At 37.6% G+C, this 10,202-nt stretch overlaps 1 pseudogene; it reads left to right on the forward strand.

Annotated features, from left to right (window-relative positions):
• The first annotated feature begins 6,892 nt into the window (after nucleotides 1-6,892).
• LOC100616897 (ubiquitin-conjugating enzyme E2 E2-like) lies at nucleotides 6,893-7,532 on the forward strand (annotated as a pseudogene).
• Nucleotides 7,533-10,202: the final 2,670 nt, after the last annotated feature.

Below are 10,202 nucleotides of genomic sequence, written 5' to 3' on the forward strand. Positions count from 1 at the left end.
TAAAGTAATTTTGAATGGGATTTCTCTTTCTAGTTCTTGCTGCTGAGCTGTATTAGAATTATATAGAAATGCTGATGACTTATGTGGGTTTATTTTGTATCCTGCAACTTTGCTAAAGTTGTTGATTATTTCAATTAGCTTTTTGGTTGAGTCTCTAGGATTCTTTAAGTAGACCATCATGTCATCTGCAAAGAGTGATAATTTGGTCTCCTCCTTGCCTATTTTGATGCCTTCAATTTCTTTCTCTTCTCTAATTGCTACTGCTAGTGTTTCTAATACAATGTCAAATAATAGAGGTGATAATGGGCATCCTTGTTTCACTCCTGATCTTAATGGGAATGGATTTAGTTTATCCCTATTGCAGATGATATTAGCTGATGGTTTTAGATATATACTGTTTATTATTTTTAGGAATGACCCTTCTATTCCTATGCTTTCTAGTGTTTTTAGTAGGAATGGGTGTTGTATTTTATCAAAGGCTTTTTCTGCATCTATTGAGATAATCATGTGGTTCTTGTTGGTTTGCTTGTTGATGTGGTCAATTATGTGGATAGTTTTCCTAATGTTGAACCAGCCCTGCATCCCTGGTATAAATCCTACTTGATCATGGTGGATGACCCTTCTAATCACTTGCTGGAGTCTTTTTGCTAGTATCCTATTTAAGATTTTTGCATCTATATTCATTAGGGAGATTGGTCTATAATTTTCTTTCTCTGTTTTTGGCCTGCCTGGTTTTGGAATCAGTACCATGCTTGTGTCATAAAAGGAGTTTGGTAGGACTCCCTCTTTGCTTATTATGTCAAATAGTTTGTATAGTATTGGGATTAACTGTTCTCTGAATGTTTGATAGAATTCGCTGGTGAATCCATCAGGCCCTGGGGATTTTTTCTTAGGAAGTTCTGTGATGGCCTGTTGGATTTCTTTTTCTGATATGGGATTATTTAAGAAAACTATTTCTTCTTCTGTTAGTCTAGGCAATTTATATTTTTGTAAATATTCATCCATATCACCTAGGTTGGTATATTTATTGCCAAATAGTTGGGCAAAGTAGTTTTTAATGATTGCCTTAATTTCCTCTTCATTTGAGGTGAGATCCCCCTTTTCATCCTTGATGCTATTAATTTGCCTTTCTTCTTTCCTTTTTTTAATTAAATTAACCAGTACTTTGTCTATTTTGTCTATTTTTTCAAAGTACCAGCTTCTAGTCTTGTTTATTAGCTCAATAGTTCTTTCACTTTCTATTTTATTAATTTCTCCCTTAATTTTTAGGATCTCTAGTATGGTTTTCTTCTGGGGGTTTTTAATTTGTTCATTCTCAAGTTTTTTGATTTGCATTTCCAATTCCTTGGTCTCTGTCCTCCCTAATTTGTTAATATATGCACTCAGGGATATGAATTTTCCTCTAAAGTACTGCCTTGGCTGCATCCCATAAGGTTTGAAAGGATGTTTCGCCGTTGTCATTTTCTTCAACGAAATTGTTAATTGTTTCTATGATTTCTTCTCTAACTATCCGATTTTGGAGTATCATGTTATTTAATTTCCAATTAATTTTTGATTTGGGTCTCCATGTACCCTTGCCGATCAATATTTTAATTGCCTTGTGATCTGAAAAGGCTGCAGTTAATATTTCTGCTTTTCTGCATTTGAGTGCCATGTTTCTATGACCTAGTGTATGATCTATTTTTGTGAATGTGCCATGTGGTGCTGAAAAGAAGGTGTATTCTTTTTTGTCCCTATTTATTTTTCTCCATATGTCTATTAATTCTAATTTTTCTAAGATTTCATTCACCTCTTTTACCTCTTTCTTATTTATTTTTTGGTTTGATTTGTCTAAATTTGATAGTGGTTGGTTCAAGTCTCCCACTAATATGGTTTTACTGTCTATTTCCTCCTTCAATTCTCCTAGTTTCTCTATTAAAAATTTGGATGCTATACCATTTGGTGCATACATGTTGATTAGTGATATTTCCTCATTGTCTATACTTCCTTTTAGCAGAATATATTTACCTTCCCTATCCCTTTTGATCAGGTCTATTTGTACTTTGGCTTTGTCAGATATCATGATTGCAACTCCTGCCTTCTTTCTATTGGTTGAGGCCCAAAAGGTCTTACTCCAACCTTTAATTCTAACCTTGTGAGTGTCAACCTGTCTCATATGTGTTTCTTGAAGACAACATATGGTAGGGTTTTGGGTACTAATCCAATCTGCTATTTGTCTGCGTTTTATGGGTGAGTTCATCCCATTCACGTTCAAAGTTATGATTGTTATTTGTGGATTCGCTGGCATTTTGATGTCTTCCCCTAGTTCTGACCTTTCTTCTTTAGCTTTCTCCTTTTGAACCAGTGAGAAAGTGTCAGTCCCCCTAGTCCCCTCCCTTGAGATGCTTCCCTTTCTAGCCCCTCCCTTTTTATGCTCCCTTCCCCTCCCCCCTCTCCTTCCCTCCCTTTTTGTACTCCCTCCCCCCTCCCCCTCCTTGATTTTCCTTTCTTTCTTGCCCTAATGGATAAGATAGAATTCAGGATCCCACTGGGTCTAGATGTTCTTCCCTCTCAGATTTGATTTCACTGAGAGTAAGGTTTAAGTAATTCCACTTCACGCTCTCTTACTCTCCTTCTCATATGAGAGTTCTTCCCCTCCCCTTCCCATGTGTATCTTTATATGGGAAAGATTATTCTATTGATTCCCCCCCTATTTCTTGAAGTTAATCTTAGTATTATCACGGTTCCCCCCTCCCTTTTCCTTTCTTTGACCCAACTTTCCCCAAATCTTCTTAATGCCCCAATCTTTCCCTATGCATGTTTCTTCTAACTACTCTTATGATGATACAATTTATGAGAGTTACACAAAACATTTTCCCCACATATTAATATATATAATTTGATGTAAATTTAGTCCTTATAGAAGAGAGTTTGACTTAAAGAAAAAGATAAGATTTATCTCCTTTTCCCTTTCTTTCATATTTACCTTTTCATGTTTCTCTTGCTTTCTGTGCTTGGATATCGAACTTTCCACAGAGCTCTGGTCTTTTCTTAGCAAATGCTTGGAAATCTTCTATTTTGTTGAATGCCCATACTTTCCCCTGGAAGTATATAGTCAGTTTTGCTGGGTAGTTGATTCTTGGTTGGAGACCCAGCTCTCTTGCCTTTCTAAATATCGTGTTCCATGCTTTGCGGTCTCTTAGTGTATTAGCCGCTAAGTCGTGTGTGATCCTTATTGGAGCCCCCTTATATCTGAAGCTCTTCTTCTTGGCTTCTTGTAGGATTTTCTCCTTTACTTGGAAGCTATTGAATTTGGCAATTACATTCCTAGGCGTTGTCTTTTGGGGATTTAGTATAGAAGGTGTTCTATGAATCCTTTCTATTTCTATTTTCCCCCCTTGCTCCAGAACGTGGGGGCAATTTTCTTTTATAATCTCCTGTAGGATAATATCCAATTTGTTGTTTACCTCTGGTTTTTCTGGGAGACCGATAATACGGAGATTTTCTCGTCTTCCTCTGTTCTCCAGGTCTGTGACCTTCTCAGTGAGATATTTTATGTTTTCTTCCAATTCATTAATTATTTGGGTTTGCTTTATTGATTCTTGCTGTTTTATCATCTCACTTTCTTCGAGGTGCTTAATTCTGGTCATTAGGGACTGGTTTTGCTTTTCAGCCTTGTCTGCCCTTCTATTGGATGCTTCGAGTTCTTTTTCCAATTGAGCATTCTTATCTGTTAGACAGCTGATCTCTTTCTCCCATTTTTCTTTCCAGGTTTCCATCTTTTGGATAAGTTCCAGTTTGAGATCTTCCAGAGCTTGTTGATAGTTTCCATTTTGGGAGGCATGTTCTGAATTTTTTTGGATTTCCTCCTCATTCTCCTCTTTTCCTTGGGTACTTCCACCATAAAAGTTTTCAATAGTCACTTTTTTCCCTTTCTTCCTGGAGGCTTGATTTTGGGCCATGTGAGCCATCCCTTTGGTGGTTTTATTCCCCTTTCCTTTTTGGTCTGGGGTCTGGGTGATATTGGCGGGTTTTCTGTGAATTTAGGTTGCTTCAGACTAGTTCTTCCCAGCCTCCGAGCCCAGGTATTCAGCTCCGCCCAGATAATCAGGCGTGGTCCGCCTTGTTCAGCGCAGCCCGCCCCAAGTACAGTTCCGCTGGATTCTCCAGTGAAAGCGCCCTGAGACTTTTTTTCCTGGCAGTCCCCAGATCCCAAGGACCCTGGAGTGCCCCCCCCAGACAGAGACGCTCCCCACTCACTCGCTGTCCCGGTGAGCGCTCAGGTAGCTCACTCTGGTTTAGTGGGGGAGGTGGGGTGGGGGAAGGGCGGCTCAGTTCACTTTTCTGTGCAAGCTTTTCCTTCTTATTTTAGTGTGGAAATGTTCAAGCCCCACGTACCTTTGCCTCTGTGGGGTACTGGGGAGTCCTTCTGTTCCTCCAAAGGTGATTTTATGCTCCTTTGCTGTAGTCTATTTCGTTCGGGTGCCGGGGAGAGGAAGGGTGTGGCGTCTAGATTGCAGCCATGATTACCTGGAAGTCAGTCTTATGGGAATCTTTCTGAGAATGTAAATTACAAAGTAGGTGATGATTTAAATTGATAAAGAGAAATTCCTACCTGGGAATCCCCTATACTAATCCAATCGCAGGTATAGACCAAGAAAATGATGATGTTGGTGTTGGTGACTGTGCTGCTGCTGCTGGTGGTTAAAACTAAATTTTATTAAGTTACTTAGGATTTACCAGGCAGATTATATTTACAATTTCAACTGAATTCCATGGCTTGCATTTAAAGTTGATCATTTGTTGTTACTCATTCATTTTAGCTTTGTCTAACTCTTTGGGACTGAACTTGGGATTTTCTTGTCAAAGATATGAAATGACTTGTCACTTCCTTCTTCAGCTTGTTTTACAAATAAGGAAACTGAGACAAAATGGGCTAATTAGGTGACTTGCTCAGTGTCACAAAGTTGGCCAGTGTCTAAGATTGGATTTGAACTCAAGATGACTTTTCCCTGGCTTCAGGTCTAGCACTCTAGGTTCTAAGCCATCCAGATGCTCCTACATGGTTCACTATTCATTGCCAAATGAATGGTATGCTGAAGGGGAGTTATATGTTCAGAGAAGGAACAAATTGCTGTAATTCTTTTTGATGTTTTGTGTTTGTTATTTATTGTTTAATTTACAATTGTTTTTAGTGGCAAAAAGATGGACCTAGTTGTCTGCATGGAGGAGGAATGTCTTCTATAAGGACTTAAAGAATAGTTAGAATTAAATCAAAGGACTTTTTTCCAACAGCAACTCTCCATCCCAGAGCCTCTAATTTAAACTGTAAAGTCATGTTACTATATTGGAGAGTGACTATAGCAAATCCATTCATTAGAATAGAGTTTACATTTCTGAATCTTTTTTGTTTGCTATTATTTCAGAGACTATAGGAGAGGTCAGCGGCTCTCTAGTTCATACTGGGTAAATTCTTTCTTTACTTGAACAACTTAATATTTAGCACTTAGCATGGCACCTTATTCAACAAAGCAATTGTTTGGATTTGATTTTTCCTACCTTCATTAAAGCCATTAATGCCCATCAGAAAATGATAATGTATGTAGAAGAATCATATGTTCTACTTAACTGACAATTTACTGGTAGATATAGGCAACAGAACTAGTATCCCTGTTCATTAAGTCTCTATTCTGAAATGATTTTCTTTTTGTAAGAAATCCTATTATAAATTCCTCAGAAAATGAAGAAGCCTTGATTTTCAGGTCCAGAAAGGCTTATCTAAGCCCATGATTCAATTTTATTCTTTATAAAATATTTTGTTTATTGATGCCTTTTTTTAAAATAATTTCCGTTCTGGAAAAAAAAGCCATCCCCAAAGATACCATTATCATGCAATGTTTTCTTGTAACAAAGGAAAAAATAGGCAAAAACACCTGATGCAATTGCACCTGACAACAGATATTATTACATTCTTCTCTAGTAGATCCCTTTGCTAAGAAAAAGCAGTATAATATGAAAAACATGGAATATGTAATTTTGAGAAACTTAGAGGACCTCAGTGCATATCCTAATTCTGCCATTAGATAGCTGGATAGACTTGAATGAAGGTTTATCTTTTGAATGATCTACATGAGTCTGTGTAGTATAATGGATGGATAGAGCTCTAGTATGACCTGGGTTCAAGTCCAAGCTCTTAATATTTTTTTTCAATATTATCTTTTGATTAATCCAAAATCTTCACAAAATGAGGTAATTAACTATTAGGCTACCCATAAATACTTTTCTATTCTATTGTGAGAGGGATAGACTAAATAGCATTTAAGGGCCTTCTTATCTCTAAATCCATAAAATTCTAACTCTATGATTATCCTGCTATCTCTTGTCCTGATATTATCATATCTGGAATATTGATTCAGGTTTTTCTTGGGTGCCAGGAAGAAAGGAAGGAAGAAAGGAAGGAAGGAAGGAAGGAAGGAAGGAAAGAAGGAAGAAGAGAAGGAGGGAGGGAAGGAGGGAAAGAAATAAGAAAGGAAGAAGGAGGCAAGAAGGGAAAAGAAGAGAGGGAGGAGGAAGCACAGCACACAAGGTGCAAGTGGATTCATTTTTTCACCTGAGTCTGAAAGAGGTAGGAGCCATAACCTGAGCTCCTGGGGTATGGGCACGGCAACTGTGTTAGCCAAAGTAGGACTACCACAAGCAAGGGAGGAGTGAAGGTGGGTGATATGATTAGGGCTGAGCAGTGGAGGGGTCTGGGAATCTGTAAATTCTTAGCCCATAGTCATCCCCCTCCCCCCACTGTCCTCTTTCCCCTCCCCTATTTCTGTTTCTTACCCACCCCCTCCTCTTCTTTCTTCTCATCCTCCTGCAGCATCAGACAGCTTTTTCTACTGTATCCCCCAGCCCAGTATCTAAGATGTCCACCGAAGGGCAAAGAATTACTGACAGCCCAAGTATGAACAGAGAAAATATTGATGGAGAGCAATATGAAGAGGTTCAACAAGAATAAGAAAGATCAAATTCAATCCAGAAGAGGGAAGACTAGATGTCCAGAAAGTATGCTGCTAAATTGTCAGTTAATGCAAAAAGATTTCAGAAAGAACTTGGGGAAATTACATTGAATCCTCATCCTCAACTGTCGTGTTGGATCCAAAGGGGACAACATTTAGGAATAGAAGTCAATATCTTGGGAGCCCTAGTGCCTGCTTACTATTGAGTTTTCTTTATTGACATTATCCTTTCACTGGACTACCCATTTAAACCACTCAAGGTTACATTTCAGAGAAGAATCAATCATTGTAATATTTAGAGCCAAGGAGTGATCTATCTGGGCATTCTAAAGGATAACTAACTGGTGTCCAGCCTTCAGCATTTCTAAGGTTCTTCTCTCTTTCTGTTTACTTCTCACAGATTGCAAACCTGCTGCTCTACTGGTGAGAAATATCATCAGTCAGTATACTTCCAACAGAGCAGAACACTATAGAATGGCCAGGCAGTGGAACAAGACATACCCAACCCAGGAAGCTCTCTCAGAGGTGTCTGGATGGATCTCTTAGCAAACACTACCACGAAGTGTATCTATCAGTAGCCCTTTCCTCCTTTATGGTCTTATTTTTTGCCATTTTGAATCATTTTGAGACATTGCATTATCCTTTCATTCTTTTTACCACTATTTCCCCTCTTTTTGTTTACTAACTTGAAAATTCTTTCCCCTCCAAATGAATGGAAATTTTAATGTTGTTGTTTTGGTATGTTTGGTATGTATGAATTTCACAAACCTAATAATATAGGACATTGTCAAAAAGCTTCATATTGATTTTTTTGTTGTTTTTAGGTGGTCTTTGGGAAAACAAAACAACATAAATTCAGAATTATCCCTCTTTCCTATGACAATGTAGTGTTTAAGATTGTTATTATTATTGTTATTATTCTGTATTGAAGTCTTTAGTGGAGGGTACATACTACTAGGAACATGTTTTGCAAAAAAAACTTAAATTCAAGAATAATGGTGCATTACTGAAGCTCTATCACTAATTTGTTGTCTCCCACATGAAAGGTGATTGAATTGAACAACATGCTAATTTATTTTGATTTACTCAAAATGTTTGGAAATTTATTTAGGACCTTCCATTTTTGATGGTGGATCAGTTGATATATAAGGAGCACTCAATAAAAACTGTGATTGATACACACACACACACACAAACACAAACAAAGGTGGGAGGGAGTAAGAAAGGAAGGAAAAAGAAAGGGAGAGAAGAAGGGAAGCAGGGAGGAAATAAGGCAGGAAGGAAGACAGGGAGGGAAGGAAAGAGGGAGGGAGAGAGAAAGGAAGAAAGGAAGGAAAGGAGGAAGGAAAAAACATTTAAAAATGACTGCTTTGTGTCAGGCACTTTGCACATATCTTCTATAATCTTCATTTCAACATTAGGAGATAGTTACTCTTATATTTCTCATTGTATCATTGTGGAGCTTGAAGGAAAAAGAAGTAAGGAGATTTACCCATGATCACAAAGCCATTGATAATATGATGACCACACAAAAGAGAATATCTAAGATGGTGAGGATATTTGAGACTATGCCATTTGAGGATGCTGATGAAAAAGACTTTTATGTTGATAAAATTAGGAGCAAAAAAACCAAGACCGGTTCATGTGATTAAAGCTAAACACCTTACTATTTAAATTTGAAGAGAGAAACCTTAGAGTGGATACAATTGATTTGTTCAAATATTTGAAGGGATGACAAGTAGACAAGGGATTACCCTTGGCTTTTTTGGCCAAGACAGTAAAAATGAGGTTAGTTGGTAGAAGAATACATCAAGGTAGACTTCAGTTCAATGTAAAGAAAATCTTTCCTAAATGGGAGGAATGCAAGAATGCAATGGGTTGCCACAGAAATCCTGAGACTTCTCTTTCATTGGAGTCTTTGAATTTAAGTTTGTTGCCTATATTTCAGGGATGCTGTCAAGACACTTGAAGGTACAGGGCAGGTAAGATAAGCTGTACAATAGTGGTATCAACTTTATGCCACTCAAAGACCCAAATGGGATTCAAATCACATTAAAATGTAATTGGAAAATGTTAAAGAAAAATATATTCAAAGGGCAGTTTTATATATTAATATTAATTAATTTATACATAATGTATTAAATACGACAACTATGTTGCACAGTGGATAGAGAACCAAGTCTGGAGATGTTAGGTCCTGGGTTCAAATTTGACCTCAGATACTTTCTAGCTCTGTGATCTTGGGCAAGTCACTTAACCTCAGTTGCCTAGTGCTTCTCACACTTCTTTCTTGGAACCTAGAGTTAGTATAGTAAGGGAGAAGCTAAGGGTTTAAAAAAAAGACAAAGAAACATATATCTAATTTGTGACTTTCTAATTCAGCATGTGGCAGCAAGAATCATTTTTCAATCAAGTTTAATCTATTATAATGGTGAATTTTCAACTCTAAATTTCTTTATTCTGTAGATCTGTGAAGGCAGGTAAGCTTTCCATTTCCCAATCTTTCACTTTCTTTTTAAAAAAAAATAATTTATTTAGTCAATTTAGAACATTATTCCCTGGTTATAAGAGTTACATTATTTCCCTCCCTCCCCTCCCCCCATCCTTCCTGCAGCCAATGCACAATTTCATTGTGTATTACATGTGTCCTATATCAGAACCTATTTCCATGTTGTTGGTATTTGTATCAGGATGTTCATTTAGAGTCTACATCCCCAACCATATCCCCTCAATGTTCTTCATGATCACTGTAATGCCACTAATGGAGAAGTCCATTACATTTGATTGTACCACAGTGTTATCAGTCTCTGTGTACAATGTTCTCCTGGTTCTGCTCCTCTCACTCTGCATCAATTTCTGGAGGTCATTCCAGATCACATGGAATTCCTCCACCATATTATTCCTTTGAGCACAATAGTATTCCATCACCAACAGATACCACAATTTGTTCAGTCATTCCCCAATTGGAGAGCATCCCCTCATTTTCCAATTTTTTGCCCCCACAGAGTGAAGATATGAATATTCTTGTACAAGTCTTTTTCCTTATTATCTCTTTGGGGTACAAACCCAGCAATGCTATGGCTGAATCAAAGGGCAGACAGCATTTTAGCACCCTTTGGGCATAGTTTAAAATTGTCCTCCAGAATGGTTGGATCAATTCACAACTTCACTAGCAATGCATTAATCCCAACTTTGCCATATCCCCTTCAGCATTCA

Source organism: Monodelphis domestica, chromosome 1, assembly GCF_027887165.1.
Source record: "Monodelphis domestica isolate mMonDom1 chromosome 1, mMonDom1.pri, whole genome shotgun sequence".
Taxonomy (NCBI): domain Eukaryota; kingdom Metazoa; phylum Chordata; class Mammalia; order Didelphimorphia; family Didelphidae; genus Monodelphis; species Monodelphis domestica.